The sequence below is a fragment of the Dreissena polymorpha genome, chromosome 5 (genome assembly GCF_020536995.1).
Source record: "Dreissena polymorpha isolate Duluth1 chromosome 5, UMN_Dpol_1.0, whole genome shotgun sequence".
Classification (NCBI taxonomy): domain Eukaryota; kingdom Metazoa; phylum Mollusca; class Bivalvia; order Myida; family Dreissenidae; genus Dreissena; species Dreissena polymorpha.
Genome location: NC_068359.1, coordinates 16,692,200 through 16,706,587, shown reverse-complemented (window position 1 = coordinate 16,706,587; position 14,388 = coordinate 16,692,200). Strand labels below are relative to the sequence as shown.

Genomic DNA, 14,388 nt, shown 5'->3' with positions numbered 1-14,388 from the left:
TAAATTAAAAATAAAATTAATACCTTCAACGTCGTTGTTGGTAATTAGTTCAATTACCTGCTTCAAAATCCAGCATGAACCACTCGACGAGTGGATTTTCCAGGCGTTGGTGGATGGCTGACAGCACCCTCACATAGTCCTCCTTAGAGTGCCTCGACATTAACACATACACCAACGGCACTTGCTTGGTGTCGTCGCAAATTAAAGATAGTTATTTAGTTTACTTATTGACCATTAAAGGCCTGGGTCGCTTATTAATTGTTTGCATTTCGCTACTATAACATTGAAATGCCTTTAGCGGCACATGCCACTAATTAATAGTTTGCGAGTTGCTAGTAAAACATAAGCTTTTCTAAAAGTAAATGACCAACATTTTATTATTTCTTTATTGAAAATAAATTGTATTATTGTTCATTCATGCTTTCTAATTATTTTTAAATGTAATACACTGCAACGCCGATATATCGCGGTTGTTGGGATCCAAAGATCGCGAGCGCGATATATCCGGCGCGCGATATAATTCGAGAAATGTCTAACTAAATTGTATTGCGGTTAATTTGTCAAATTTCCCCAATGTTTTCATTTTATATACGGCGATTCTACATATTTTTATAGTAATAATTGCAAACCAATTCTACAATAAACATTTTTCATAACTACATACGTATCTGTATTTATCATAAAAACCAAAATGTAAATTATTGTTTTCATTTTCTTGTACGATCGATCGCGAAACAGTTCAAAAAAAATTCTTGCCTTAAAAAAACGTCTAAAATATAATTGTGCATAGATTCGAATTTACCCTTATAAATAGTCCTAATGAAGGAACTGAAACAGCGTAACGGTAACGATACAGCGTGTTTGAATTATATTTTATTAAGAGGAAATGTCAATGTCACATAATTCGCGAGATACCGCGGTACTTTAGTTGAAATTTACAACGAAACTTTTTATGGAAATTAAATTATCTCAATGTTGTACCCGCTACGAAACTTTTATTTACAAATAAATACACCCACGCCAATTTTCGCGCGCTTTTTATTAGAACAAAGAAATTCATGACCAGTACCGAAATTAAACGATTTATATACCAGTAAACTGCCATAATTACCTTTGAAATGACACTTATTGGTTATTTGTTAAGTGTTAAAAACAACCCCAGCCGTGTGTACACAACACTGTCACTTATCGACTGTTTTTCACGCTTCACTGCGTGCCAAAGTAAGCCGTGACATATAGGGTGTTAATACTTGCAAGAACCGGTTTTTTTTGCTCAAGTTAGCGAATTCTCAGATTAAAACATGACATTTAGTGATTATGCTTGTCGGATTTTTTGGGAGCCATAGCCAAAGCGCGATATATTGGACAGCGCGATATAACGGTCCGTGATATATCGGCGTTGCAGTGTACATATACATGATGTATAAAATAAAACTTCATGTTTTATATTTATTGGACATAATGCACATGGTGCCTAAAATTAAAATAACAGGACTTTATGTTATAAATTTAATGAACATACACGTAATGCACATGGTGCATAAAATAAAAGCAACAGCACTTTATGTTATAAATTTATTTAACACAATGCACTATGCAAACATATTATAATAATAATAATCGCATAATCGGCAAAACATGCCTTAGGCAAAATAAATAATATCATCAATACATATACAGTGAGATGAATATTAATAACTGAAACACAAAAACGGTAAAATAAACAAGAAAATATAATTATAATTGTTAACACTATTGTAATTTGCTACATCAATATACACCCCATTATGATTCACACCTATACGGTATTATTCACACAATTCTTACTATATATTATCAGTGGGACGAAACGACCAATCCCTCCCAGCCCCTTCTTACACAAATATCAGTGGCACGAACTGGTAGTGGCACGAAACGACCATCACCCAATGGTGTCTGCTGATGCTGAAGCATCTGATACGCTTGTAAATATTTCTGACAATATTTCAGTTGAATTCCTACCAAATTATGATAAACTAGCAGATAGAATTTTAAGTAGATATCTTAATTCTTACACTCAATGATGCATTCATAATAATTATAAAGATTTTTAATGAAGAAAACCGTGTGCGTGTTGTCGCTGACTGCTGGAGATCAATTAGGAAAAATGAAAAACCACATCGTTTAAACATCGATTTGTCCGATGAAAATATTACAGAATCACACTGCAGTTGTAAAGTCAGGTGAGTTATAATATATGATTATTCAATTATTTAAAAAGTATTCATGGTTATTGGTAACATCTTTATTAATCGTTAGTTTTTTATGTATATTGCATAATGCAGAATATTTACAATATTTCAGACTGACTGGGCACTGTTCACACATCATAGGGTCGCTAAAAACACAACAGGGATTAAATAAAACTTTTAACAATGAAAAAAAACACTATCCTCGCAAATAGATTTATCCGAAATTTCCCCTGCAAATAATTCAGATATAAAGATAACAGATCCGCTGGGGTCACAACCAACCAATGCCTTTAAGGTTGTAGATGCCTTATAATCACTGTAAAGTTGACTGTGTAGCCCAAGATCGTTCTTGTGTTTTAACCCTTTCAGTGCGGGAACCGAATTTAAAAGGCCTTTGCTAACAGTTTGGATCCAGATGAGACGCCACAGAACGTGGCGTATCATCAGGATCCAAACTGTTTGCTATTCTGATAGTATTCTTTGAAAAAAAATCGAAGAAAATGCTAATTTTAGAACTTCAGCAGACGACAATTTAGCAGACGACAAATTTCCCAGCATGCAAAGGGTTAATTTCAGTTTCATCTATTATGATAAGAGTGTTCAGAAAATCTTTTTTTGAAATCTTTTGGTATTTTAGAAATAATAACATCCCTATGAGGCCAGATTGATACTTGGCCAAACTTGAAATACATAATATCCAACATATTATTAAACACAATTCCAGCAGAGTGTAATGATATGTTGAATCTCATTGCTAAATCCTTGAGACCAAAGCCATGTCTTAATCTGCACAAAGTTGAAAGTAAAGCATTTTCATTTGAAAGCATTTATAAGTCACTCTTGCCATATTTTCGTTTTTCATCTCGGTTAGGAAAAAGAAAGGCAAATAGAAATAAAAAATGATAGAAGTTATTCCAGTGTAGTAAAGAAATAAGCCCTTCAATGCCTTTTCTCTGCTCCTTATGCCTTCAGCACCAAAGTTTTCTTCTTGTTGTGTTTTCTTTGCTGTCCTTTAACAGTTAATACTCTCAAACTACTAATTTCTTTGTCTTTTTATGCCCCCCCCCAAAAAATCTTGGGGGAGCATATAGTCGCCGCCACGTCTGTCCGTCCATGTGTCCGTCCGTCCGTCCTTGTGTCCGTCCGTCCGTCCCTCCGTGCACAATTTTTGTCAGGGCTATTACTCAGCAACTAATGACTGGAATTCAAGGAAACTTTATGGGAAGCTTCATTACCAAGAGATGTGCATATTATCAGCCAGTTCTCATCGGATGATTTTTCACAGAGTTATGGCCCTTTGAAATTTTCCATTGAACATACAATGTACATGTATAGTGCAATTCTTGTCCGAGCTATATCTCAGCAACTAATGACCGGAATTCAATGAAACTTTATGGGAAGCTTCACTACCAAGAGGAGATGTGCATATTATCAGCCTGTTCTCGTTGGATGATTTTTCACAGAGTTATGGCCCTTTGAAATTTTCCATTGTACATACAGTGCAATTCTTGTCTGAGCTATTTCTCAGCAACTTATTACGGGAATTCAATGAAACTTTATGGGAAGCTTCACTACCAACAGGAGATGTGCATATTATCAGCCGGTTATGGTCGGATGATTTTTCACAGAGTTAATGGCCCTTTGAAATTTTCTATAAACTGTACATATCGTGCAATTCTTGTCTGGGCTATTTCTCCCCAACTACTGACTGGAATACAATGAAACTTTATGGGAAGCTTAGCTTCATTTAGGAGATGCGCATGTTATTAGTGGGTTCTGGTTGGATAATTTATTAAGAGAGTTATGGCCCTTTGAAATTTTAAAGTTGCTAAACCATCGTATTATTTTATCCAAAGTTATGCCCCTCAAGACGTTTCCTTTTATCTGAATATATAGTGCAAAATTGTGACCAAAAAAAACTTTGGGAGCATCACCCGTCTCCGACGGTTACTTGTTTTCTAATTGTTTCCTTCAGATTGGTATTTTCAACCTGAAGCAGTGCCATTTGTCGCGTCATTTGAAGTGAATATGTCTCTTGTAGACCTGAAACAAAACAACACATTATTACACACGATATAATCACACGATATTATGACAAAAACATGATTACACAGGCAGAGATTTAACCCCTTGGGTGGGTGACAGTGCTTACATTTTAACAGTTTATTAACCAGTGCATATTCCTTGAATTTAGATGTGTACATGTACAATACATGTATGCCTATATTAGCACTGTTAAAGGTGAAGTTTACATTAATGATTATCATCACAATGGACGAAAAAGAGTATCTCAAGTACATAAAATAGCAATCATTAAAGAAAAATATTATAAAGTGAATTAAGTTCTTACCAAGGAACAAACGACCTTGTTTACATCTATTTTCGTAACATTGAGCTGCTCGTGTGGACGACCGCACGCTTTAATCCATCGTAAACATTTTTCTGAGTTTTTGGCTTATGGAAGGTTATGAATTTGGCACCGTTCATTTTATCAGGGAATCAAGCATCGGCCTTGCATGTCTCCCACGCACATCTTCATACCATTTTGAAATTATTTGATGAATACTTTCGTTAGCAACACTTTTCACTTCCTATTTAACGAATGGTGTGTGGAGCGGTAGCAACAAGCTGTCTAGCAGCGAATACAGTACCGCTATATTTGATTGGTTGAAAATACGACTGTAGGAACTATGCATTGCATAGAGAAGCGCAGCTATATGGGTACATACCTCACCCAATCCGGCCATGCAGTTACAGTGAGCCCCAAGATTTCTTCCATCTTTTGCACAGATTAGCTATGGTCTAAGTGGAGTCTCGCTTAGCTTCTGTGAATGCATAGCTCTTGCACTGACTACAGTATTTCCTCCACATACAATGGCACATCGTTCTCGGACCCAACCATTTATAAACTGATTGTAGGCATCGAGACCTTTGTATGCCTGCATATTCTCCTTGGTGTATATAGGCACTATGTGTGTATAGAAGGTGGTGTTGGACATCATAGTACTGTACAGGTGGCAATAAATCAACATCAGTAGACCATTTATTCGAGTCAGTTTGATATGGATCACAACCGTCATTCCGTTTTAATTTTTCATCGTACTTGGCCGCCTCCAATGAAGACAATTTCTCTCTGTATGAAGCTGTATCATTTACTTTAATTAATGTATCTGCAGTGGTTGACATTGTCTTTGTCAAATTTAATGCTTTTTCACAACATATTTAGCGGAACTACGGAGATTTAAAAAAACATGTATATTTAGTTTGGACCTAAGGTCCAGTTTCGTTTTTTAGCTCATCTATTTTTTGAAAAAAAAATTATGAGCTATTGTCATCACCTTGGCGTCGGCGTTGGCGTCCGGTTAAGTTTTGCGTTTAGGTCCACTTTTCTCAGAAAGTATCAATGCTATTGCATTCAAACTTGGTACACTTACTTACTATCAGGAGGGGACTGGGCAAGCAAAGTTAGATAACTCTGGCGTGCATTTTGACTGAATTATGTGCCCTTTTTATACTTAGAAAATTGAAAATTTTGGTTAAGTTTTGCGTTTAGGTCCACTTTTTTCAGAAAGTATCAATGCTATTGCATTCAAACTTGGTACACTTACTAACTATCATGAGGGGACTGGGCAGGCAAAGTTAGATAACTCTGGCGTGCATTTTGACAGAATTATGTGCCCTTTTTATACTTAGAAAATTGAAAATTTTGGTTAAGTTTTGTGTTTAGGTCCACTTTTCTCAGAAAGTATCAATGCTATTGCTTTCATACTTGAAGCACTTACTAACTATCATAAGGGGACTGTGCAGGCAAAGTAATGTAACTCTTATTGGCATTTTGACAGAATTATGTGCCCTTTTTATACTTAGAAAATTGAAAATTTGGTTATGTTTTGTGTTTAGGTCCACTTTATTCCTACAGTATCAAAGCTATTGCTTTCATACTTGCAATACTTATTTACTATCGTAAGGGGACTGTGCAAGCAAAGTTATGTAACTCTGACTGGCATTTGGACGGAATTATGGGCCCTTTATACTTAGAAAATTGAAAGTTTGGTTAAGTTTTGTGTTTTGGTCCACTTTACCCCTAAAGTATCATAAATATTGCTTTCATACTTGGAACACTCGCAAACTGTCATAAGGGTACAGTAAAAGAACAAGTTGCATAACTCTGGATGTCATTTTTACGGAATTATGGCCCTTTTTTGACTTAGTAACTTTGAATATATGGTTAAATTTTGTGTTTCGATCCACTTTACTTCTAAAGTATCAAGGCTATTGCTTTCAAACTTCAAATACTTTCATGCTATCATGAGGTTACTGTACCTGGCAAGTTGAATTTTACCTTGACCTTTGAATGACCTTAACTCAAGGTCAAATTATTAAATTTTGCTAAAATTGCCATAACTTCTTTATTTATGATTAGATTTGATTGATACTTTGACAAAACTACTCTTACCTGACATACCACAATAGACTCCACCTAAACCATCGCCCGTGCCTCCCCCCTTCCCCCCCCCCCCCGAATCCCCCCCCTATTTTTTTTTTTTTTAAGATCATCTCACAAATGACCACCACAACCCTCACACTATACCCCCCCCACCCCCTCCCCGTATTTTTTTTTAAACGGTTAAAAAACAAAACTATTTATTTTGATTATTTTATGTTTGAAATACCGTCCAACCATGGCACCCAAGAATCCCCCCCACCCCCCCCTCCCCCCACCCCCACCCGAATCCTCCCCCCCCCTATTTTTTTTTTTTTTTTTAAATCATCTCACAAATTACCACCACACCCTCACACTATATCCCCCCACCTCCCTCCCCCCCAATTTTTTTTTGTGAAACGGTTAAAAAACACAAATATTTATTTTTATTATTTTATGTTTGAAATACCCTTCAACCATCGCACCCAAGAATCCCCCCCACCCCCCCCCCACCCCCCCCCACCACCCCCCCCCACCCCCGATTTTTTTTTTTTGCATTTTTGAAACATAATGTAATAAATGTCCACACCCCCACACAATGCACCCCTCTTCACTCCACCCCTCCCTCCTTTGTGATTGAAAATGAGAGTCCCTTCACCTTAAAAAGAAAATAGATGAGCAGTCTGCACCCGCAAGGCGGTGCTCTTGTTTATCGTTCTTTTTAAGGCTGAACTTGAATTTGACATTCCACCATTCAAGTTATTTGACTTAATAAGAAATAAACCCTCGGTACTTTTTTAGAGTGCTTTTTGTTAAAGTTTTCATATTATTAGATAGTATCTTGTTCCCTCAATATAATCCAATTCTGTGATTGGCCGATTGCCTTGTGCACACAATATAGGTATTGTGTTTCCTTTAGTCTTTTTTTTTACTGCTGATGTCACCTTAGTGCCACCGTACTTTACTCATAGATTCTGGTATAAAAAATAATAAAGAATACATTACACCTCAAGTATTATCAAAACAAAGAATGCTTACAGTTTATCCGTCTCCAAACCAAAAGAAGATAATTTAAACAACATTTACAACCACATGTTTGATATAGGTTGAAGTACAATAAACACATTTGGTTACACTTCAATCTTTCCCCCAAAATAATTAACTGTATAGGAGTATTCATATATGTCACTACTGGATGCATTGTTACATGCTGAGCAGTGTAAAAAGCCGCTTTAACTTCATTTTGGTACTTTATATCACTTTATTTTGCAAAATCCATCATTTGTAAAACCGAATCAGTTGGAAGACTGGCTTTTGTTTGCTTAAATCCCGTCTGTAGATCTGCCATAGTCATTAGCACTTTTCTATGGAATTCCATAGAAAATATTATGGAATTCTACGGAAATCGATGGAAATCCATGGAATTTGATGGAATTCCATCCACTTGCCAATTTTCCATCTGAAGCTGTTATGGAATTCCACGGAATCTTGACTAAAATTCCATGCATTTCCACGGAATGTATGGAAAACACCATGGAAAGTTGGACTTAGCCATTTTTTTCAATGGAAATCGTTATGGAAAATAACTTATACATTTTCTTGGATGAAAATCAATGGAAAATAACTTGTCTGAAATGTATTTGTAGTTTAATACATGTATGAATTTATTTGCATCATGTATTTTGTATTTAAAAGAAAATGCAATAAAGATAATTATAAATTTGTTCTAGAAATTGGAACAGTTCTGGAACTGTTCCATATTTGTGTTCTAAAACGTATGTTCTGGAATTGTTCCAAAACAGTTTTTTTAGAATAAATCCTAAACATTTGTGGAAAATGGCTTAGGACTGAAACTGTTCCAATAATTTCAAGAACCTTTTTAGAACATTTCAAGGACAAAATATGGTCAAAAATTTCTAAAAATGTTTTAAAATGTAGTTCTAGAACACATCTAGAACGCTTTAAGAACCAGTAAGTTCTACAAAAGTTCTTACGGGGAATAAGAACACATATAGAACACCTTACACTTACAAATAGCCAAATAGACTTCATAGTAGCGACAGCAGCAGCAGCAGTAGTAGTAGTAGTTGTAGTAGCTGTATTAGTAGAAGTAGTTGTTGTTGTTGTAGTAGGTGTTGTTGTTGTAGTAATTGATGTAGTAGCAGTAGTGTTTTTTATATCAGTAGAGGTTGTGGTGGTAGTAGTAGTAGTAGAAGTAGTAGCATTAACAGTTTCTGTAGCAATAGTAGTAGCAATAGAAGTAGCAGTAGTAGCAGTTGTTGCTGTAGTAGCAGTTGTTGCTGCTGCTGTTGCTGCTGTTGTTGTTGCTGCTGCTGTTGTTGCTGCTGTTGCTGCTGTTATTGTTGCTGTTGTTGTTGGTGGTGGTGTTGTTGATGCTGTAGTAATTAAAGTAGTAGTTCTGCAGAAGTAGGAGTAGTTGTTACTTTCAAAGCAATTTCTACAAGTTTAAATTCCTTAACCCTGTCCAAGTGGTATACACACTGTTTTTTCTCAATATCAAACTCAGCCAGTCCAGGTTGTCAAATAACAATCTATCTGATAAGCCAAGCATGTGTTGTACATCAGATGTTGGGTATGTTTGCTGCAAATCTATTGGTTATAAGATATAACAGCCTTTTCTAATTGGCTGAATTCAAATACAGAAAGTTTACCTGTTAGATTGAAACATGAAACATGGTGGACAATGTACTGGTTTAACTTGTTAAAATAAAGTTAAAGACATTTAACAAACAGAAGAGTCATTAGTTTTTCCATTAAAAACACTTTCTTAAAATACTTATGTATTTATATCATTTGGAAAGTGACATGAAATATTGCTAAAGAGTGATGCATACAGTGTTTGAGCATTCTGTCTAGGAATAGAACAACAACTGAAGGTTTGTGATTTTTATTATTTCTAAATATTCCTTTAAATTTAATCTTCATATGACATTATTGTAGACCTTTTTATGTGATATTTGAGGTTTTAGTATGGCAAATATTAGTTTAAAAGCAGCTGTCACCCAAATTTTCACTTAGTGGAGTTTGCAGGTTGAAAAAGGAAGTAATAAGACCTATGTGGAGAAATTAGTAACGTTGAATGTAGTATCGGAATTTTATCATGCAAGGTTATGGAAATGCAGGCTAAGGAAGTTTTTTACTGTGCATGTTGAGCACTCAATGCTCATTAATGGTGTTAATGTTTATTATTATCCCCGGCCATAGGCGGAGGGATATTATTTTGGCGTTGTCTGTTCGTCCTTCCATCCTTTTGTCTGTCGGTCTTTCCATCCGTCCTAAGTCATATCTTGGAAGTGCTTTGGCAGATTTCACTGAAACTTGGTATGAGTATGTATATGGATAAGAGGATGATGCATGCCAAATGGCATTGTACACCATTAGTTAATAACAGAGTTATGGCCCTTTGTATCTTGAAAAAATGCTTTTTGTGTGTCCAAGGCCATATCATGGAAGTGCTTTGGCGGATTTCATTGAAACCTGGTTCGAGTATATATATGGATAAGAGGATGATGCACCCCAAATGGAATTGTACACCATCTGTTAAAAACGGGGTTATGGCCCTTTGTATCTTTAAAAAATGCTTGTTTGAGTGTCAAATATAATACTTATGTGTCCAGAAGCATGTTGGCGGGGGATATCAATTCAATGTATTTGCTTGTAAATAAAAAATTAAACCAATGGAATTGGTTTTTAGGTATCTGAGTGTGCATTTTCATACCAATAGAATTACACATCATTCTAATTATAGCAATAATAAATTTGTACTAATAATACCAACAAATTAAGTTATGCTTAGTGCTTTGCGATGTATTCACTTCGTTTTTAGTTCTCTTTCTAAAGACCATTTAACAACTTAATATTTAAAACAATTCATGAATTACGTTCCCTATACATTTTCATTATGTGCTTTAATTACCATTGACCAGTTGATGGAAGATACTGCAGAGTTTGGCAGGGAAATAATCCAACAGCAAAGCGGCTCTTTAAGCGCATTTACCTAGAGGACTTACAGGGCCACAAATTCATGGTAAATATTGTCATGCCCTGGGCTAGATAAATTATTTAATGTTAACCACCTGAAAGTATTTTGTCTTTTTGGAATTCAATATATTAGTCTAAGTCATTTACACTTTTCTGGATCCTGGGATAACTTTTAAAGTTCTAAGTAGTTTTTCATGAAACTTGAAACATGAACAGATGACAATAAGGACATTTTGCACGTCATTTCATGTTGTTTATAATGCAAGAATTCTGGTTGCTATGGCAACAAATATATTTAACAAACTTAAAATAGTGAAGTTTAACAGGTAGGGGACCATATTGCTTTACAATCTCTTGTTATAGTTTGAATGTAAATAACTCTTTTTTTTAGACATTTTTATGATTTTTTATTCTGTAGAGCACATGTGAGCAGTATACAATGTACCTCATACCAAAAAGGACCCGGAGGCAGTGACTGGTGTTCAATATTCTCAGAAGAAAAGGAAAATGGCAGTGGAAGACTTGGACAAACATTTTTAGCCTCTGTGTTAAGCCTGGCAGTCTGTGGCTGGTGACATGTTTTATTTTGGTTACTTCTTGTATAAAAAAGACCAGTTATTTATTTTGTGAATTGTATTTTGTGTTTGTTTTTTGTCTTAATTTATTTGTTTGTTTTTTTAATTTAGGAATTTGAAACTTGGATAATTGAATTAAGTCCGTGTTCAACAGTACTGAGCATAGTATAATAAATAACAAATTTACAACAGTTGTTAATTTGTTATGTATTATTATTAACTATGCTCAGTACTTGAATACTGGCTGTCTGCATGGGAATTTGTTTTCTAGAAAGTTGGTTTCAGACTTAAATATTTGAAGTTAACCTTCGGAACTTTTCTAGAATTGTACTGGAACACATCAACTAGAACTGAACTTCTGTAATTGTACTGAAAGTGTTCTAGAATTAATAAGGAACAGTTGTTGAACGTTAAAATTTATGAGAAAAAACTCTAGAACAATTGTGCGTGATGTGTGTGTGCATGTAATTGTGTGTGTTTATGAACATATGTGAGAAAGGAAGTATACTTGTCATAAGAGAAATGTAAAATTCTACTTCTATGTTTTATATTGTGCCTTTTATAAGTTTTTCTGTTCTCACCTGTATATGCGTGCATGTTTATGGATGTGTTTTTGAATGTGTGCATGCATGCCTGTGGTTAAGAGAGTTGGTACTTTATGAAAATGTAAAACCACTCATTTTTGAATATGTACTGTGACTGCATGTGTGTGGTTAATGATTGATGCCAGATCTTGTTCTTGTTTAACTTCTATGATGAAACCTTTAGTTACATTCACATTTGTTTTTCAAAATCAATAAAATGCCTTTGATCTATAATCTGTTTTTTTTCTATTTTATTCCAGCTTTTTATTAAATTCCATAGCTTTTCACGGAATTCCACGGCATTCTATGGAATTCAATGGCATTCTATGGAATTCCACGGCATTCCATGGAATTCCACGGCGTTCCATGGAATTCCACGGCGTTCCATGGAATTCCACGGCATTCTATGGAATTCCACGGCATTCTATGGAATTCCACGGCATTCTATGGAATTCCACGGCATTATATGGAATGCCACGGAATTCTATGGAATTCCACGGCATTTTATGGAATTCCATCCCATATCAAGTCCCCCTTCTGTTTTTTTTTCACTTTTCCATTGATTGCATGGAATCGGATGGAAAGTTAGTGCCAATACTCCACGGAATTCCATCTAACGATTTCCATAGAATTCCATATGATTCCACGGCAGATCTACAGACGGGATTGCAAGTTCTTCCAGTGTATGTGTTGGAAAAAAAGAGTACCCCTGTGCCGGTTTTTTATGTCCCTTTCAACCATCTCTTGAAATATCTGGTCTTTACCACCTTTCTTCATGATCACTACTTTCCTTGTCATTTCAGTACTGCTGTTCTGATTTGCCCACTGGTTCCAGGTAAGGGTTTTTTCTTCAGGAATCTGGTTATAAAATTCCTTAAGACTTTCTCGTAATTTGAACAATTGTCACAACTACCATTTATGAGCTCTTCTTCATGGAACTGACTACTGTCCGCCTTTGGGCATAGGAGCATGTCTATAAGGTCATTTTCATGGGTCTTTTAATGACCTGTCTGAATCTGCTTTACTAAGTGTCGAGGTTTAAATCTAATGTATGTACAGTAGGGGCAGCAACAGTTATCTCTGTGACATAGAGAGAGTAGACAGTTATCTCTGTGACATAGAGAGAGTATACAAACACTAAGTTTCCTTGGTGCTGCAAAAATTGCCGAGACTTACAGTCTTTAAAGGAATTTCACAATTAAAACTCACTTGTTGGCCTTGATCTTCTGGCTGCAGCTGCGTTGTGCATGAGCAGCCTTAACAGACACATGCATGGCATATCACCGACCGTCTTTTGTAGCATATCTTTTCTGTGGAAGTAATATTTCTTGAAACGTCTTCCTTAACTGCATCTCTACTCTGTAGTCGGTGTATTCCTTTCAAGGTTCAGTAACAGCGGAAATATACAAAACATTTCCTGTGATTGGATCATCTTTGTACAAAATAAATAGAGCATATACATTTGGAGACATCTTGAATTTTGCTTTTACGAGAAACAGCCTTCGAAACTTGAAAAGTCCGCCGAAATGCAGCCCGGGAGTCAAAAGTCACGTGACCTCCATATATAGTTGACCTCCTTATTTGGTAAAGGCAACCAAGATTCATATTGATCTAATGACGTCACAAATTGTGTGATGTCATTGTTGTGTCATTCATCTTGTGACTGCTATTACGGAAAGCAATATTTACAGACATTCATGGTGTCGTACAAAGAAAATAAACTATGGATCATCCCGACGAAGACAGGTAAGCGAGTAGTGTTTTACTTTGGTCTAGAGCCTTTTTAGCTCATCTATTTTTTGAAAAAAAATTATGAGCTATTGTCATCACCTTGGCGTCGGCGTCGGCGTCGGCGTCGGCGTTGGCGTTGGCGTCGGCGTCCGGTTAAGTTTTGCGTTTAGGTCCACTTTTCTCAGAAAGTATCAATGCTATTGCATTCAAACTTGGTACACTTACTTACTATCATGAGGGGACTGGGCAGGCAAAGTTAGATAACTCTGGCGTGCATTTTGACAGAATTATGTGCCCTTTTTACACTTAAAAAATTGAAAATTTTGGTTAAGTTTTGCGTTTAGTTCCACTTTTCTCAGTAAGTATCAAAGCTATTGCATTCAAACTTGGTACACTTACTTACTATCATGAGGGGACTGGGCAGGCAAAGTTAGATAACTCTGGCATGCATTTTGACAGAATTATGTGCCCTTTTTATACTTAGAAAATTGACAATTTTGGTTAAGTTTTGTGTTTAGGTCCATTTTATTCCTTAAGCATCAAAGCTATTGCTTTCATACTTGCAACACTTACTAACTATCATAAGGGGACTGTGCAGGCAAAGTAATGTAACTCTGACTGGCATTTTGACAGAATTATGTGCCCTTTTTATACTTAGAAAATTGAAAATTTGATTAAGTTTTGTGTTTAGGTCCACTTTATTCCTACAGTATCAAAGCTATTGCTTTCATACTTGCAAGATTTATGAACTATCATAAGGGGACGGTGCAGGCAAAGTTATGTAACTCTGACTGGCATTTGGACAGAATTATGGGCCCTTTATACTTAGAAAATTGAAAATT

At 35.7% G+C, this 14,388-nt stretch overlaps 1 long non-coding RNA gene across 1 annotated transcript; it reads left to right on the top strand.

The window, feature by feature from the left end:
* The first annotated feature begins 9,563 nt into the window (after nucleotides 1-9,563).
* Nucleotides 9,564-12,049, top strand: LOC127831027 (uncharacterized). Its single transcript, XR_008026368.1, has 2 exons — nucleotides 9,564-10,702; nucleotides 11,075-12,049. It is a non-coding gene; the product is annotated as an uncharacterized LOC127831027 (long non-coding RNA).
* Nucleotides 12,050-14,388: the final 2,339 nt, after the last annotated feature.